Genomic DNA, 18,771 nt, shown 5'->3' on the forward strand with positions numbered 1-18,771 from the left:
ATTTGGCTGATGAAAAAGCAAAAAAGTTTGTCCGATGGAGCGTATACACCAGGGATCCTCAAACTACGGCCCTCCAGATGTTGTAGAACTACACATCCCATGAGGCATTGTAACACACTGACATTCACAGACATGACTAGGCATGATGGGAATTGTAGTTCCTGAACAACTGGAGGGCCGTAGTTTGAAGACCCATGGTATACACGGTCAGCTTGTCCGCAAAAACAGGTCCGTCGGAGGTTTGTTGTTAAAAAGTCAGATCGTGTGTACGGGCCTTATGGGAGATGTTAGGAGCTACAAGACTTTATGTTGGTCAACAGCATTGGAACTTTTTATACTTTTCAGCTTTTAGAATTATAAATCCGGGATATCTTGTGTATTAACCAAACAACTTATTTTCTCAAGGAGAGAACTTGCTAAAATTAATGAACCCGGTTTGGGGCAAAAAGGGGTAAAACCTGTTTAAGGTAGGCCTCCGGTAAAGCAGTATAAATTCTGAGTACAATATGCATGCTATTGCTATTCTTAGGGCATTTCTTATACTGGAGGTGACATATTACACACGTATTTGCCTCCTCTAGATTGTCCCTAGTAACCCTGCCCTTATACAAGAATCCCTACAGTCTATCCTCTGAGCATATCTGAGTACAGTAAAGATTATTCTCCCCCATTGATTCTGAATCCTATAGAAGCAGTCACACCCAGTCTCTATAGTTAAGAGCATCTTGTGGCAACTGCAAGTACAGTAAAACCGTTTGAGAGTAACTTGGTTTGAGAGCGTTTTGCAAGACAAGAAAAACTTTTAAAGCGGGAGTTCACCCCCAAATCAACTTTCTGACATTAGTTCCAGCATACTGCTAACATCTGCAGTATGCTGTTTTTTTTTTTTTTTTTCCACTACTTATCGTTTTATGAGCCCTTGTTATTCGGCTCTGAGCGGGGATCGCTTCCGGGTATAGGCGTTCCTAAGCGAAGAGGAGTTGATTGACGGTTGGCTAAAGCACGTCACGGCTTCCGAAAATACCCGAAGTGACACTCGGGTGTTTACGGCGCCTGCACAGTCAGCTCTACACGGCAGGCGCAGGCGCCGTTTAGCGCCGTAAACACCCGAGTGTCACTTCGGGTATTTTCGGAAGCTGTGACGCGCTTTAGCAGCCCGTCAATCAACTCCTCTTCGCTTAGGAACGCCTACTCCCCGCAGGATTCCCCGCTCGGAGGCGGATAACAAGGGCTCATAAAACGATAAGTAAAAAAAAAATCCCAGCATACTGCAGATGTTAGCAGTATGCTGGAACTGTCAGAAAGTTGATTTGGGGGTGAACTCCCGCTTTAACTACATTTTTACTTGATATACAAGCGATGTCTTCGATTCAAGTAGCGTCATGTCACAACTGAGTATAAAAGAGAAGAGAGGGGCCTCTAAGTGTAGCAATATAGTTACATTTAAAGAGGGGGTTCACCCTATAAAATGTTTTTTTTTTTCTAGCATTAAATTAAGCATAGTAGCGCGAGCTACAGTATGCCTTTATTTTTATTTTTTGCCCAGTACTCACTGTGTAATCGTATAGAGAAGATTCCGACTCCCCGCGGGGAATGGGCGTTCCTATCCAGAGGCAAGATGATTGATGGCCGGCTCTGGCGCGTCACGCTTCTCCGGAAATAGCCGAAATAGGACTTGGCTCTTCACGGCGCCTGCGCATAGTCTGTGCGCAGGCGCCGTATAGCACCGTGAAGAGCCGAGACCTACTCCGGCTATCTTTGGGGAGCGTGACGTGCCAGAGCCGGCCGTCAATCATCTTCCCTCTGGATAGGAACGCCCATTCCCCGCGGGGAGTCGGAATCTTCTCTATACGATTACACAGTGAGTACGGGGGAAAAAAAATAAATAAAGGCATACTGTAGCTCGCGCTACTATGCTTAATTGAATGCTATAATGTTGTTACTGAGGGTGAACCACCGCTTTAATGAAGGTACAACATTTAGCAACATATTGCTACACTTAGAGGCGCCTCTCTTCTCTTTAATACTCTGTAGCTCCTGCTGGATTTTGCTTCTAATCCCCTTGTGGAGGCTTCCATTTGTGGATGGACATTTTATGGTTAGGCAACCAATCACATTGCTATAATCTTTATATGGGCTATAAACTGAAGGACCTATGAATAAATGGTCGTGGAACAAATTATTTGAGTTTCCATTATGTCTTATGGGGAAATTCGCTTTGATATAAGAGTGCTTTGGATTACAAGCATGTTTCTGGAACGAATTATGCTTACAATCCAAGGTTTTACTGTACTTGTGTTAGCCTTCAGATTGATCCCTGTGACACTGTAAAGCCCCATTGGACCTTGGGTCCAAGTGGTACACGGAGCCTCGACTTCTGAAAAAGATGGGATTGAGCCCTGCCCAATCAGGCACCAGAACTTTTAGTATTGTGGCATCTCTGAGACAGTATTTCAGCTTAGGAAGGAAATACTGACCCTGGATAATAAGTGAACAATGATGGCGCCATCCTGGAAAGAAAATCGGTGAAGAGATTAGGTAATTTCTGTGAGAGGTGATCAATACCTTTAGCATTCATGCATGCAGCATGAAAAATATACCCGATTCTAAGTCCACTTTAGGTTTTAATTGAAAGGTTTACTTTAAAATCAACATGTCTCTCTGCAGTTCACTGCCTACAACCAGTAGTTGATGACAATACTCTCCAACAAGCCTGCAAGGTAAATCAAATCCAGAGGCCTGCTGTGTAGTACATACAGTAAGTAGGTCTGTCAGCTGTGCAAGTTCTTAAAATGGTTGTAGACACTTACATATAACCACTGAAGTGACTTGCCTCAGGTGACATGCAGAGAAGAGACATATCCTCCTACACAAGTTGTAAATGTTTATCTGCAGCCCTATCTCCTCTACAGCAGTTCAACATGCATAATTTACATAGCTTTCTGAGCTTCAGAATGCAGGGGGTTGGGGTCGGACATTGCACACTGCATAGCATAGAGTAGGGGACTGAGTGTAATCTTATGCCGCGTACACACGATAATTTTTCAGCATTAAAAAAATTGTTGTTTTTCAAAAACGTCATTTAAGATGATCGTGTGTGGGCTTCACTTAATTTTTCAGTTTCTGAAAAACGGCCAAAACTGCATTTTTTAACGTCATTTTAAACTATGTCGTTTTTCGGGTTGTAAAAAATTATCGTGTGTGGACTTAAACGACGAAAAAAACCCACGCATGCTCAGAAGCAAGTTATGAGACGGGAGCGCTCGTTCTGGTAAAACTACCTTTCATAATGGAATAAGCACATTCATCACGCTGTAACAGACAAAAAAGCGTGAATCGTCTTTTACTAACACGGAATCGGCTAAAGCAGCCCAAAGGCGAATGGAACTTCCACTTTATAGTGCTGTCGTACGTGTTGTACGTCACCGCGATTTGCTAGATCATTTTTGAAAAACGATGGTGTGTAGGCAACATTGTTTTAACCACTTAAGCCCCGGACCTTTATGCAGCTAAAGGCCCAGGCCAGGTTTTGCGATTCGGCACTGCGTCGCTTTAACAGACAATTGCGCGGTCGTGCGACGAGGCTCCCAAACAAAATTGACGTCCTCTTTTTCCCCACAAATAGAGCTTTCTTTTGGTGGTATTTGAACACCTCTGCAGTTTTTATTTTTTGCGCTATAAACAAAAATAGAGCGACAATTTTGAAAAAAATGCAATATTTTTTACTTTTTGCTATAATAAATATCCCCCAAAAACATATATATATTTTCCCTCAGTTTAGGCCGATACATATTCTTCTACCTATTTTTGGTAAAAAAAATCGCAATAAGCGTTTATCGATTGGTTTGCGCAAAATTTATAGCGTTTACAAAATAGGGGATAGTTTTATTATTATTTTTTTTTTTACTACTAATGGCGGCGATCAGCGATTTTTTTCGTGACTGCGACATTATGGCGGACACTTTGGACAATTTTGACACATTTTTGGGACCATTGTCATTTTCACAGCAAAAAATGCCTTTCAATTGCATTGTTTATTGTGAAAATGACAGTTGCAGTTTGGGAGTTAACCACAGGGGGCGCTGAAGGAGTTAGGGTTCACCTAGTGTGTGTTTACAACTGTAGGGGGGTGTGGCTGTAGGTCTGACGACATCGATCGAGTCTCCCTATAAAAGGGATGACTCGATCAATGCAGCCACCACAGTGAAGCACGGGGAAGCCATGTTTACATACGGCTCTCCCCGTTCTTCAGCTCCGGGGAGCGATCGCGAGGGGGCGCCCTCATCCCGGATCGCTCCCCGGTTTCCGACCGCCGCATGTACCGGGGGGGGTCCCGATCGGACCCCCAACCCCGGGAAAGGCGGGGACGTACATGTACGCCCATATGCCTGTATGTGCCATTCTGTGGACGTACATATATACATGCGGCGGGCGCTAACCGGTTAATGATGAAGTTGGGCAAACGTTGTTTTTTAGACATGCTGAAAAACAAAGTTTTCTTTCATGCTGAAAAATGATCGTGTGTATGCGGCATTAGACCTGAGTGGAAGGAAAGGACACCCTTCTCCCTCTCGCTCACAGTCTTAGGCCCCGTACACATGACCAAACATGTATGCTGAAACTGGTCCGCGGGCCAGTTTCAGCAGACATGTTCGGTCGTGTGTAGGCGCGAGCGGGCCGAATTCCAGCAAACATTTGCCCGCCGGGCCTTTTCCCAGCGGGCAAATATTCCTGGACGTGTTTTAAAACCGTCCGCTGGAATCCTGCCCGCTCGGACATGTACGGTCGTCAGTACAGACCTACCGTACATGTCCGAGCGCCCGCCGTCCCTCGCATGCGTCGAATGACTTCGACGCATGCGTGGAAGCCTTTAAATGGCAGGCCCGCCCACGTCGCCGCGTCATCGCCGCGTCATCGTCGCGGCGACGACGCGGACACGCCCCGCGTAGTGTTTACGCGCGGACTTCTGTACGATGGTTAGTACAACCATCGTACAGAAGCCCTCTGGCAGGCATGTACGGTGAAAACGGTCCGACGGACCGGTTTCATCGTACATGTTTGCTCGTGTGTACCGGGCCTTAGGAAAACAGCTGAGGCTGTCAATCACCGGCTGTGTGCTGGAGTAGGGAAGCAGGGCCATCTCCTGTGATTGTCTGTCTGGTGTTGGCATAGACTGTCAAAAGTGACTCATTCAGATGGCAGAGGAATAAAAGAGCAGCCAGTAATCACACTCAGTACTTTGGAGAGTGGCAAGTACACACAATAGAAGGATATTCTTTGTTCATTTTTCATTGCACAACCACTTTAATTTTAAAAAACAAAATGGTTCTATTGCTTTACCAGTAGCCCTATACTACAGGAGCCATGGCTTCATATCTTACATTGATGAGGATTAATAAGGCTGTACCAACTGCAAGTTGGATGTATAGGAAATGACTGCAAAAAAAAACTAACAGAAGAACTGTTGGCATCACCACAGCGACTCCATTTTTTTTCATTCTCTGTGATAGAGTAACGCAGGCAGCTCTTCCTTCAACCACGGTATAACAGAACACAACCTGATCTTGATGTCAGAGTTGGGCAGCCTCTATGTCCTAGAATTAATTTGCGCATTTGCTGAATTGTCTTGTAAACATTTCCAGCACCCACATTCCTTCTTGAACTGGAAAATAAATCCTGCTGCTTTTGGACTGCGAGGGGAAGACGTGTAATTAAGAGCCACAGGGCCCCGATGCAAAGTCTTAATTGAGGCCTTCAAATCTGACACCAAAGGCTCCAGCAGTCCTGTTAGCCCTTGGGCAGCTAATTTTTAATAAAATGGGAAATAGTTTCTTTCCTCTAAAAACCTTAATAGGTCTACTAGAGGCTAAAACAGCAGACGGCAGGGGGGAATAAGATGTGGAAGGAAAGAGAAACGAGCCTTCGCTCAGTTCAGAATGTATTATGAGCGCTCAGCTGCCGAATAACGGGAAGAAACAGTTGTACTCTGGGCCCTTTGACCTCCTGGTCTTGCCATTATTTCAACCCCTTGTAACCCTTTTATTTACACCCATTTACACCCAAGGCAAGCATGTCAACATATGGGAATTTCAGTTTATTCAAACTAAAACTGTGCTCCAAAAATAGCTGCACAATGAAGATCGAAGATCTCTCCTTTCCGCTAAACAGCCGTACAATGCACCAAGAGGGGTCAAAAGGTACCTTAATGCCTCGCACACACGGCCGGACTTTGCGAGAAAAAAAGTCAGACGGGCTTTTTTTCTCGGAAAGTCCGACTCTGTGTAGCCTACATCTGACTTTTTTTGTCGGAAGTCCGACGGACCTTAGATAGAGACTTCCGACCAGCCCACGGCGGACTTTTGCACGGTCAAAAGTCCGACCGGCATTAAGCCGCCTTTTTCAACCAGGACGCCCAGGCACCAGTTTTTTTTCAGGGGTGTCTTGGCAAAATGACAAAAAATTGCCCAGAATTGTATACAAGCCAGTAAATTGCCCAGAATTGTATACAAGCCAGTAGGTGGATCACGCCACTACACAAAGCCACAGGTTTTCATTGTGCACCATTACAACCTTCAAGCTTGTGGCGTGCTAATAACCAATGATGTCATTGGTTGATAAGGAGGACGTGGGGCGCTTGCATCTTTGTTTGCCCCTCCCCTGTCCCTCTCCATCAGCACTGGGGTCACATTAGCTGCGTGAATGAGAGAAACTAAGGGAGAAGAGAAACATTGGAATACTAGTCAGTACCAATATGGAAGCATAAATCACCTCCATCCAACATTGGGTGTCCTACATTTGTGGATGTTGCTGCCTTATGTAAAACTATAAGTACATTTTTTTACATTTTAGAATTGGTTGTTTTGAGATTGTCTATAATTTTAAAAGGTGCCTGGACTGAAAAAAAAGGTTAACCACTTCCCGACGGCCGTACGACTATATACGGCCGCAGGGTGGTTCTACTTCTCTGGGGAGCCGTTTTTTTATGGCCGCCCCTTTCCACTTTCCCCCCACGCGCTCCCGAGCGCGCAGCGGGGAACTTCTGTGCTGGCCGTGTCCCTTGGACACAGCAAATGAAAGATCGCTGTGAACGGCCAATCGGAGTGGCCGTTTGGTAGGCGATCTGTGCGGCCAATGAGAGATGATCTCATATGTAAACATATGAGATCATTTCTCATTGCCGGCTCTCACAATGACAGCGTGCTGTCAGGGAGAGAGGAGACTGATCTGTGTCTCTTGTACATAGGGACACAGATCGGTCACCTCCCCCAGTCACCCCCCTTCCCCCACAGTTATAACACTATATAGGGTACACATTTAACCCCTTCCTCACCCCCTAGTGTTAACCCCTTCCCTGCCAGTCACATTTATACAGTAATCAGTGCATATTTATAGCACTGATTGCAGTATAAATGTGAATGGTGCCAAAAATGTGTCAAAAGTGTCCGATGTGTCCGCCATAATGTCGCAGTCGCAATAAAAATCGCAGATCGCCGCCATTACTAGTAAAAAAAAATAATAATTCTGTCCCTTATTTTGTAGGCGCTATAACTTTTGCGCAAACCAGTCGCTTATTGTGATTTTTTTTTTTTTTTTACTAAAAATATGTAGAATACTTATCAGCCTAGACTGAGGAAAAAAAAATAAAAAATTGAGCTATTTATTATAGCAACAAGTAAAAAATATATATATATTTTTTTTCAAATTCGCCCCCCTATTTTTGTTTATAGCGCAAAAAATAAAAACCGCAGAGGTGATCAAATACCACCAAAAGAAAGCTCTATTTGTGGGAAAAAAAGGACATCAATTTTGTTTGGGAGCCACGTCGCACGACCACGCAATTTTCAGTTAAAGCGACGCAGTGCCGAATTGCAAAAAGTCCTCTGGGCAGGAAGGGGGTTTAAGTGCCCAGTAAGGAAGTGGTTAAAGTGACACTAAAGGTTCAGTTTTTTTATTGATAACAAACATGTCATACTTACCTCCACTGTGCAGTTTGTTTTGCACAGAGTGGCCCCAATCCTCCTGTTCTGTGGTCACACAGCGTCTCTCGCGGCTCCTCCTCACATCAGATAAACCCCTCTGGGAATCTCTCTCCTGAGGGGGTTACCTTGCGGGCACGCTCCTGTGTCATACACTCAGCGTTCATAGCCCCTCGGTGACTGCGTCATTGGATTTGATTGGCAGCAGCGGGAGCCAATGGCTGCACTGCTATCAATCTATCCAGGTAAGTAAGTGGGGCTGCAAGGTGTTTTTTCACCTTAATGCTTAGGATGCATTAGGGTAAAAAAAACCCTTTAAGGCATGTTACCCCAAAATGTAATTTTTCATACATATGTTTGTTTCTCCATATAGATGTTTCTAAATGTACCATGTTCTAATTTTTTGTGTTAGTTTGCTGTAAAATACCTTCTTTTCTTTTGCAATCTGACCACACAAAGGGGTGAAAGCAGATCAAATCTATTGTGGTCAGTTTGCATCTCTGCCTTCCATTTGGGAGCTAAAAGATGCCATGCCTATGCATGGAGTGCCTGTACTCCTGTGATCAGACTATCAACACACACCATGCCCAGCCCTGCACAGAGTGACAGCGGCTGGGACGTTGGCAGAAGTTGCCAATTGTCATAAGGTGATCTTCTCAGCCCCTTGTAGCCTGGTATGTAGTACTGAATAGCAGTCACAAGGCCATTTGCAAACTTTGGAAAAATAGGTACTTACAATTATAATTTTTTGTTCTATTAAAAAGGCTTAACTTATATTAGTATTTTAAACGGTTAAATAGTTTTAACAAAGAAAGGATTTACACACGTTATGATAATCAATCTTCCCTTTTTTCCACATTTCAGATATAGGCTTATTGGAAATTGTTATTTTCATATGGCTATATAAACCCACATCATTGCCCAATTTACAGTGCTTGGACCCCTTAGGACAGGTATCTCAGGCACTGTGCACTGAAACACGGTGGGTTGTGTCCCATGCCAATATAGTTTTAGGGTCAGATTCACATAGAACTGAGGCGGCGTAACGTATCGTACCTACTGCGCATGCTCCGTTTCCTAACTCCCGCCGTGCTTTGCGCGCCGTGACGTCATTTTTTTCGAACGGCGACGCGCGTAGCGTACTTCCGTATTCCCGGACGTGTTACGCAAACGACGTTAAATTTTAAATTTCGACGCGGGAACGACGGCCAAACTTTAGACAGCAATACGATTGCTGACTAAAGTTAGGGCAGGTCAAATAACAACTAAAATTGCGACGGGAAACTTGACTACGGACGACGTAGCGAACGCGAAAATCCGTCGGGGATCCGCCGTAACTGCTAATTTGCATACCTGACGCTGGTTTACGACGCGAACTCCATCCAGCGGCGGCCGCGGTATTGCATCCTAAGATCCGACAGCGTAAAACAATTACACCTGTCGGATCTTATGGATATCTATGCGTAACTGATTCTATGAATCAGTCGCATAGATAGAAACAGAGATACGATGGCGTATCAGGAGAAACGCCGTCGTATCTCTTTGGTGAATCTGGCCCTAAGATACTACTACTATAAGTAGGGATACCATTGCCCTGTACAAAGGAGAATGGGCTAGTTAAAAGTTACGGTACCTTTAGAAGTCATCTCACCCTCTTAACTCACTCTAAATCTCTTAGTGTCCAGCATTACATCATTGTATGTATTTACTTCTGCTATCTCAATGTCTCATATGTCTCATTACCATATGTTTCAGATGTATTAATGCCTTATCCAACAATAAAACCTTTCTGTTAAAAATTTTTAATAAGTTACGGTACCTGATATCCCAAAAAAAACTGAGTCTGTCACCATGATAAATATCTGTCTTTGATGGAAGCACCATTGTCTGACTCCCAGGCCAAATACTAGTTCCTGCACACTGTAAAAGCTGAACGTGAAGGGATTGCTCTGGGCATTGAATAATGGCAGGCTCCATAGGTTAATTAGTTGGGTATTTAGCTTGATGAACTTCAAAGCTTTCTAGAAGACCCCGTTCAACAAAGATTTTCCTATCAATATTCATATATCTACTGATGTTATGTGTAAACCTTAACTTTTCTTGTAGAGATTATGCTTGATCTGCACCCTGTGGAGCCTGCCTGTCTGTCAGTAAGGCCACGAAGCACATTAAAAGACCAATAGGAAGACTAATAAAGAGGGACTATGCTATTGGGAAAACGAAAATATATACAAAGTTTATTACTTTGGAAGGACTTGTACTGGTGGAATAGTCAGAACAGAGATACCTAAATTATGTTTGAAAACAAGAGTAAGAACTTGGGTCAACTATGATATCACCAATTGGTTAATACAATATTCCTTAGACCTTGCACAAACTAGGAAGCATGAAATCACCAGATGCTAAAAAGTGAAAATTGACAAATGCCTCCAACACAATATACAGCGTGCTAGCTGAATATTTCAAGGTGGTCCAAAGAAAAGCGTGCATTATTACATAGCCCTAAAGATGCATTACACTTAATATACAAAACTATCCTTTACAATCCAAACCTATCTATATGCCTATGATACTCTTGCCAGTCCCTTTCGGGTTTTAATAGAAAGGTTCTATATTAGCCAGTGCTGTACATGGTAGATAGCACAATTTTCACAAATCTCTGCCCCAGAAGGAGCTTACAATCTAAAGTTCCAATCACAGTTGTAAGGATGCCCTAGGTTCCTTTAGGTTAGAGACTGATTGACCAATCAGTATTTTTTTTCAAAAGAGTGAAAAAGCAAACCCACACATTTTATGAAAATAACACCCTAGTGGACGTTGAATACAAGACCACTGTGCTACATGGCCACAGTGCTAACCACTGGACCACTTTCCTGCCAGTAAAAATTGATCTATGGGACAAATATAGGCCAGTGGCAATAATGATGGCTGCCACCATTATCTAGGGAGATGCCACAGCTCACAATATAATTTCACAATGTTGGGTCACCTAACCGGTTGACATAGGGGCTGACCAAAGAACTGGATGAAGAATGGGTTTTTTTCATATTTGTTTTTTAATTTAGTTATTAAAACTATTATTAACAAGGATTTATATACAGTATAGTGCAACAGTTTGCACAGCAAAGGACAGTACAGTAAAACAATTCAAGAAAAGAGGGTGAGGCCGCGTACACACGGTCGTTCCAAACCGATGAGAATGGTCCGACGGGCCATTTTCATCGGTTCACCGCTGAAGTGGCCTGATGGTCTGATGTGCGTACACACCATCGTTCCAAAAACCGATCGGGTCAGAACACGGTGACTTCAAACACACAACGTGCTGAATAAAACGAAGTTCAATGCTTCCAAGCATGCGTCGACTTGATTCTGAGCATGCGCGGGATTTGAACCGATGCTTTCTGTACTAACCATCGGTTTGGACCGACCGGGCAGTGGTCCATCGGTTCGATTTTGAAGCATGTTTTAAAATCTTGGACCGAAGGAAAACAGACCGATGGGCTATACACACCGTCGATTTGGACCGATGAAACTGAACCTCGGTCCATTCTCATCGGTTTTGTCCGACCGTGTGTATGGGGCCTTAGGAGGGCCCTACCCATAAGAGCTTACAATCTACAACATTCTAGTTATGTTACCAAATATAGCATGCCGCGCAACAGTTTAAAGTATGAAAACCTAGGTTGACTTTATATTTTAACTAAAGTGTAACTACAGGGAGGTACAAAGACTTGTGATATGTCAAGTCTGATAAGTATGTCAGGGCCTATTGTGATAAGGCCAAATCTAAGTACTAGTCTGCTTTTCAGAGTATTCTGTACAAAATAGACACTTTGCTTTTCTGACTTCTTTTGTGTTCACTAACACGACTGTCTGAGTCCCAACATACTTATTTCCTCAATCAAGGAGAAAATAGCAATGTAAGTGTATATTGTGTGTTCATCAACTGAAAGGAATAGCAAAAAAAGAGTAGGTTGTCGGTGAAGATTTGGTGTTTTCCTTCAGCTACAATTGTATACACATAAGTACAGACCATCATTGTGGCCAGCAAGCCAATATACCCAACAATTGATCGATGGTCATTAACTGTACTATTACTAGCGATGTCAATGATTGCCCATGACTGCTCATGTCAATTAATTCTATCTCCTTGGAAGATTCTACTGGAATCTAGGAATGACGGACTCCAGCATTTCCTCCACCCCTGGCCTGGACGTATTACCATTCTGGCAGGAAAGGTAAGGTGCGTGTTTTGCATTTAGAGGCATTTCCGCTTGGCACACGATACAATCAAATTGACAAATCTGGCCATCCCCGAGGGTACATACCGAAGCAAATGAAGAGGGGGGGGGGTGCATGTACAGGATCACACAGAACACAACGACATTAAGGAAAGAGAAACTGCAGGAGAACCAGGCAATGTCAACTATGGAACAAATAACAAAGCTCTAGGAGGGAAGAACAGACCGACAGTAGGACAAACACTATTGTCATGATCTATGGCGGAATGTGGAAGCATCTAAGTGGATTCTGATGTTTGAGATGTAAAAATTATTTCATAGGTTAAAAATGACCTAACATAAAGATTCGGTGATGACCACCCTGCTTTATTTTTTCTTTCTTGTTTTATTATCATTAATATTATTATTAGAAGGCCTTCAGAAAGATGAGTACTGTAATCACACTTCCCATCTTGTCCTTCAACAATAACCTTTCCATAGTACCGGATCAAGGTGTCGGCGCTACCTGTTTGCATATGAATGGTAGGGTATTTTCCTGACACTCATTAGTGGCTTAGACAAGGTACCAAACATCTTCAACATTACAGAACAAGTCCAGTTCCGTGTGACTAACTACTACTAGACATAAGACACGTGTGAGAAGGTCCAAATTATTTGATCCCTCTCACCCTTCACGCTAGAAATCTACGGAAATTTCTAAAAGTTCCCTTAACACCATCTATAGATTATAAAAAGTTGAAGCAGTTAAATAGATTGTGGCATATTTCAAAGCAACTTATATGGTTGATGTGAATTAAACAGGACAGTTTTTTTCAACTTCATCCCATTGACTGTCAGTCGTCATAAAATATTTAGATCGGTCAATAAAAAAGTGTTGAGCTTCCCAACGGAAAAATAGCCTCCTATAATCTTATCCTTCAAAAAGGAATAACAATAATGAAGAATGATAACCTGTAGCTACCAGTTAGAGTTCTTATTACCATAAACTGGAATCTGATTGGCCATTTTGAACTACTGACCCTACATTATCGCTGCTTTTTCAATTGCCTTACCGGTTAAGATCTCCTTGTCAGTAAGTGGGATTCATTAGATCTATGCCCCCATCCACAAAAAAAAAAATTGACCAGTACTGACCGGCAAAGACTGATTCAAAGCCTTAACATAGCCTATCCAAACTATTTATCCTAGCATGGCCTGTTCAAACCATAAGTTCCAATATGTCCTGAGGGTGGAGACTGGCATCCTGAAGCCCTTCATCTATCGTAGAACCACAAGCTCAATCCTTATCCGTCTTACAAATTCATGTTTCCTAAGAATGAGAAGCTCCTAGAATATCTTAGCAGAAAGACGGAAACCTTGTATTATGTCATAGACGTACGGTTCAGCCCTTTACTGGAAAGGCGAGGGTTAGCGAGAGCATGTGAGCCGCTATCAATCACTTCCCCCAAGTCAAAAAGATGACACCCAACGTATAATAACTACTGCTAGGAAGAGCTGTGACTTCCCTCCTCTGCCTTTCACATAGATTTCTGCTTGGAGATAAATGGAGGTTTTGCCTGGTGGATACATCATTGTTTTAATGTAATCAATACACCAAGGGAAAGCTAGCAGGGATTGTGCCTACATTGCACCTCTACAGCCAGCATTCCCTACTTAAAAGGCAGTGTGGGTACCCGGTGCCTGCAAGAGATCTTTCTCATGCAAAATGTGACAAGAACTAGCCTGCCTGAACTCAGTTACGCTGCCCATAACGTACCAGAAAGCAGTCGGATGATACTGCAGCTGCTTCACACACCAATGGAAATTTGCATTGAATTTATGACCGGAAAAGAAATCACATAACCAAATTAAAATGAGACTGCCATCCCAGAATATTTATAAGGGCATTTAAGCTTTTTAAACCTATGCACGGCCATGCCATCCAGCCCTCAGCTGCACAGTAGGCTCGTACTTTTAGCTGCAGCATTTAAACAGGCCTTGGTGCTTTTTTTTTTATTTTCCATAAACAACCTGTTATGGGGCCAGAGGGCACAGGGGAAACTCTAATTTGCCTACAGGAGCGTGACAGCACAGCTGTGGCTTCATACCGGATACCATTCATGACTAGCATTGTCATCATTTAAGCTCATTCAATTTATTTTCATTTTATTTTTTTTCCGAAAATGGCCTGCAGTGCCCTCAGGGACCTTGAGCTAGAAGCAAATCCAGGTATTAGAGAACAAAATCAAATCGGATAAAACTCTACAGATTGCTGCTCGATAGAGGTCCTAGGTTTACATTCTTTCTCGAAGCTCACATATTTCTTAGAGATGACTGGATAACACGGATAACATTGATTGACCATCACATGGGCAGTAAGCAGTTGCATTGTCTATTTTAGTTGGACACTTGTCCAAACGAGGAAACGTCTAAGAGAAAACCTCACCTGGGGTGATGGAGCTCAACACCTACATTAGTAGGAGTCATTATCACTTTCTCGGAGCTCACATATTTCTTAGAGATGACTGGATAACATGGATAACATTGATTGACCATCACTTGGGCAGTAAGCAGTTGCATTGTCTATTTTAGTTGGACACTTGTCCAAACGAGGAAACGTCTAAGAGAAAACCTCACCTGGGCTGATGGAGCTCAACACCTACATTAGTAGGAGTCATTATCACTTTCTCGAAGCTCACATATTTCTTAGAGATGACTGGATAACACGGATAGCATTGATTGACCATCACTTGGGCAGTAAGCAGTTGCATTGTCTATTTTAGTTGGACACTTGTCCAAACGAGGAAACGTCTAAGAGAAAACCTCACCTGGGGTGATGGAGCTCAACACCTACATTAGTAGGAGTCATTATCACTTGATGACTTCTGCTAAGAGTTTACGCTGCCTAGCTATAGAGTTTTGAGAACTGCCAAAATCCCCAAAACCCTTGAGGGAACCGATTCCGGACCTGCCGCCGTTGGCTCTGTCCTTGCCACAAATTCTGCAGAACCTCTTCGAAGGGGTTAATCGTAGTGTTTCTGATAGCCTCCTACCTCTTTGTATACCAGGACGGTGATTGACAGTTGCACTCACAAAGAGGTTCTGTTTTAGCAGACGTGGGTTCTACAAGTCATTCTGGCCAAAACGGAGAAGTGCATTTCCTCAGCCCTGCTTGGGTCTAAAATCCAAGAAGGAGGAACACGGATTGGCCTGCTGGCCAAGACTCCCGGAGATGAATCTAAAAATACAGCAGAAGAATAATCCAAGCGGCACCGGCCCCTCTAGCAGTTATGGGGTAACACAACCTCTATTCTAGAGGGTTATTAGATTTTCTGCAGTGCACTGAGAACATAAAACCCAGCGATAAAGTGATTAATGGAGCAATGCCTTGTGGGTCTCTTTAGCAAGGAACAGGTCAATGGACTGGTGCCCTACAGCATTATTGCAGGGAAAGAAGTTTAACCCTTTCAGGCTTCTCAGTGAAAGAAGTTTAACCCTTTCAGGCTTCTCAGTGGCTCCCTATCCATTAAGAGGGGGGGGGGGGGAAACGTACAACAGCCGGTTCAAACAGGGAGCCAGCAGTATATCCTATGCTATTCTATACCTTCCCAATGATGACTTCAGGATTCTATAAATAATACCATGCAGTGGCGCACAAACATAATGAATATGTACATGCCTATGGAGCCTTCATACAGCCAATGGTGTGTGCTACAACTGGAAAGTCTCCACTTTTACCTCCAGCCATGAAAGCTTTTTTTTTACATGAAGCCCATCTTCTCCCCAGACCCCCCCCCCCCCCTCCGGAGATTATTTTACTGTTTTATTTTATTCTATCTCACCAATGCAAGCTTTAAAGTATGCAAGTTATTTAAGACAACTTACCCAAAGGGCAATATGAAAGGGGGCCCCTCACCGCCAATCAATTGTCCGCCACTGCCTTGACCAAAAAAAAATTAATAAAGAATAAAAAAATAAAATAAGAAAGATCCAAGGGTAGGATTGGTGATCCTTGTTAGTTTTCCCGGATTCCAGACTGAAAGTTCAGGGACTAGATGGGTCAGATTTGTTCCCTTTGCCCAATGTCAATGACAAAAAAATCCAACAGCCTGTAGGAAAAGGTTGGTTGGGTCCAAGGTGGAGATCCAGGTGGAGGAGTCACCTAGGGACAGAGGGGTCATGGGCACGCTTACCCCCCCTCGCCGCCGCCACTGCCACCCCCAGCAAGGCGATCACCAATCAGGTGTGCATGTCCTAGATGCCAATCATGGTGTGCAATATATGGAGTCTTCTCTCTCTATAAGGTCACTATGAACATCCTGGTCCTTTTTCTTTTTTTTTTACAATGGATCAAGGTCTGTGTGTGTGCCATTGTGTGGCCATGAAGACGATGAAGTGTCAGTGGTGAGGAGTAGAAGGTGAGTGCTGGGATCTAGGTCCTTGTTCTTCTCCTTCCTGCCATCCTCGTCTAGAAGATCCCTCGGAGTTCCCTCTCTAGGAGTGTGTGTGTGTTACCTGCACCATTCGCTGCCAGCCAGCACCAGTCCAGCATCAGCACCAAGTCACTGTGAAAACTCTCGCTCCATCCATGGCATGCCTGTCACGCCGCAGCCAATGGAAGCGAGGGGCACGCCTCCGCCGCGCGGCGATTGGCTAGAGCCTTCCCTGGGGCGACACTTGATTGGAAGGCTTCGAGCTCCGGGCTTTAACCCCGTCGCTGCCTGGCTCCGCTTACTACCCCCCCTCCTCTCCCGCCGCACGGTGTCTTATAGGAGGGGACCGGGAGTACAATTCTATTAAGTCTCTGATTTCCGAGTGTGAGAGCCGGTGTGTGTCCGGTCATCGCACACCGGAGAGGACGGAGCATGTCACAGCCAGCCCGAGCGGGGATCTATCAGGAGGTCTTCATTCATCAGAGACCCCCCTCTGATCACAGGGGCCCCTGGGGGCCAAACCTGCCTTTCCAAGGACATCAGACCCCCGATACCGCCCCCTACCTGCTGAGACTGTCAGGGACATTATCATATGATGTACAGCAGTGATCTCTATACACCTTATGATCATGGCATGTAACCCCCCCCCCCCCCCCATTATAGATCACCAATCATCATTGCATGGTTATGTTATCTACTTCCTAGCATCTAGGATCTCTATATACAACCCCCCCCCCCCCCCCCCATCATTGCATGGTTATCATATGGGACGATTCATGTGATTTACCTGGAAACACATTTGCTGTACCTTCCTAGTAGCAAAGATCACCATATACCCTGATCACTGTATGAATGGGACCTAATGGATCACCATATACCCCCTGATCACTGTATGAATGGGACCTAATGGATCACCATATACCCCCTGATCACTGTATGAATGGGACCTAATGGATCACCATATACCCCCCTGATCACTGTATTAATGGGACCTAATGGATCACCATATACCCCCCTGATCACTGTATGAATGGGACTTAATGGATCACCATATACCCCCCTGATCACTGTATGAATGGGACCTAATGGATCACCATATACCCCCTGATCATTGTATGAATGGGACCTAATGGATCACCATATACCCCCCCCTGATCACTGTATGAATGGGACCTAATGGATCACCATATACCCTGATCACTGTATGAATGGGACCTAATGGATCACCATATACCCCCCTGATCACTGTATGAATGGGACCTAATGGATCACCATATACCCCCTGATCACTGTATGAATGGGACCTAATGGATCACCATATACCCCCCTGATCACTGTATGAATGGGACCTAATGGATCACCATATACCCCCCTGATCACTGTATGAATGGGACTTAATGGATCACCATATACCCTGATCACTGTATGAATGGGACCTAATGGATCACCATATACCCCCTGATCACTGTATGAATGGGACCTAATGGGTCACCATATACCCCCCTGATCACTGTATGAATGGGACCTAATTGATCACCATATACCCCCTGATCATTGTATGAATGGGACCTAATGGATCACCATATACCCCCCCCTGATCACTGTATGAATGGGACCTAATGGATCACCATATACCCCCTGATCATTGTATGAATGGGACCTAATGGATCACCATATACCCCCTGATCACTGTATGAATGGGACCTAATGGATCACCATATACCCCCTGATCATTGTATGAATGGGACCTAATGGATCACCATATACCCCCTGATCACTGTATGAATGGGACCTAATGGATCACCATATACCCCCTGATCATTGTATGAATGGGACCTAATGGATCACCATATACCCCCCTGATCACTGTATGAATGCGACCTAATGGGTCACCATATACCCCCCTGATCACTGTATGAATGGGACCTAATGGATCACCATATACCCCCTGATCATTGTATGAATGGGACCTAATGGATCACCATATACCCCCTGATCACTGTATGAATGGGACCTAATGGATCACCATATACCCCCCTGATCACTGTATGAATGGGACCTAATGGATCACCATATACCCCCTGATCATTGTATGAATGGGACCTAATGGATCACCATATACCCCCCTGATCACTGTATGAA

At 44.1% G+C, this 18,771-nt stretch overlaps 1 protein-coding gene across 1 annotated transcript in view; it reads right to left on the reverse strand.

Annotated features, from left to right (window-relative positions):
• Positions 1–16,780, reverse strand: part of BRINP2 (BMP/retinoic acid inducible neural specific 2) — a 419,477-nt gene extending 402,697 nt beyond the window's left edge. Inside the window, exon 1 of the mRNA XM_040360364.1 lies at positions 16,082–16,780. The gene's annotated coding sequence lies outside the window, so the exon portion shown is untranslated. The remainder of the gene's footprint in view (positions 1–16,081) is intronic.
• Between the last annotated feature and the right edge of the window lie 1,991 nt (positions 16,781–18,771).

This window comes from Rana temporaria, chromosome 7 (assembly GCF_905171775.1).
Source record: "Rana temporaria chromosome 7, aRanTem1.1, whole genome shotgun sequence".
Lineage (NCBI taxonomy): Eukaryota > Metazoa > Chordata > Amphibia > Anura > Ranidae > Rana > Rana temporaria.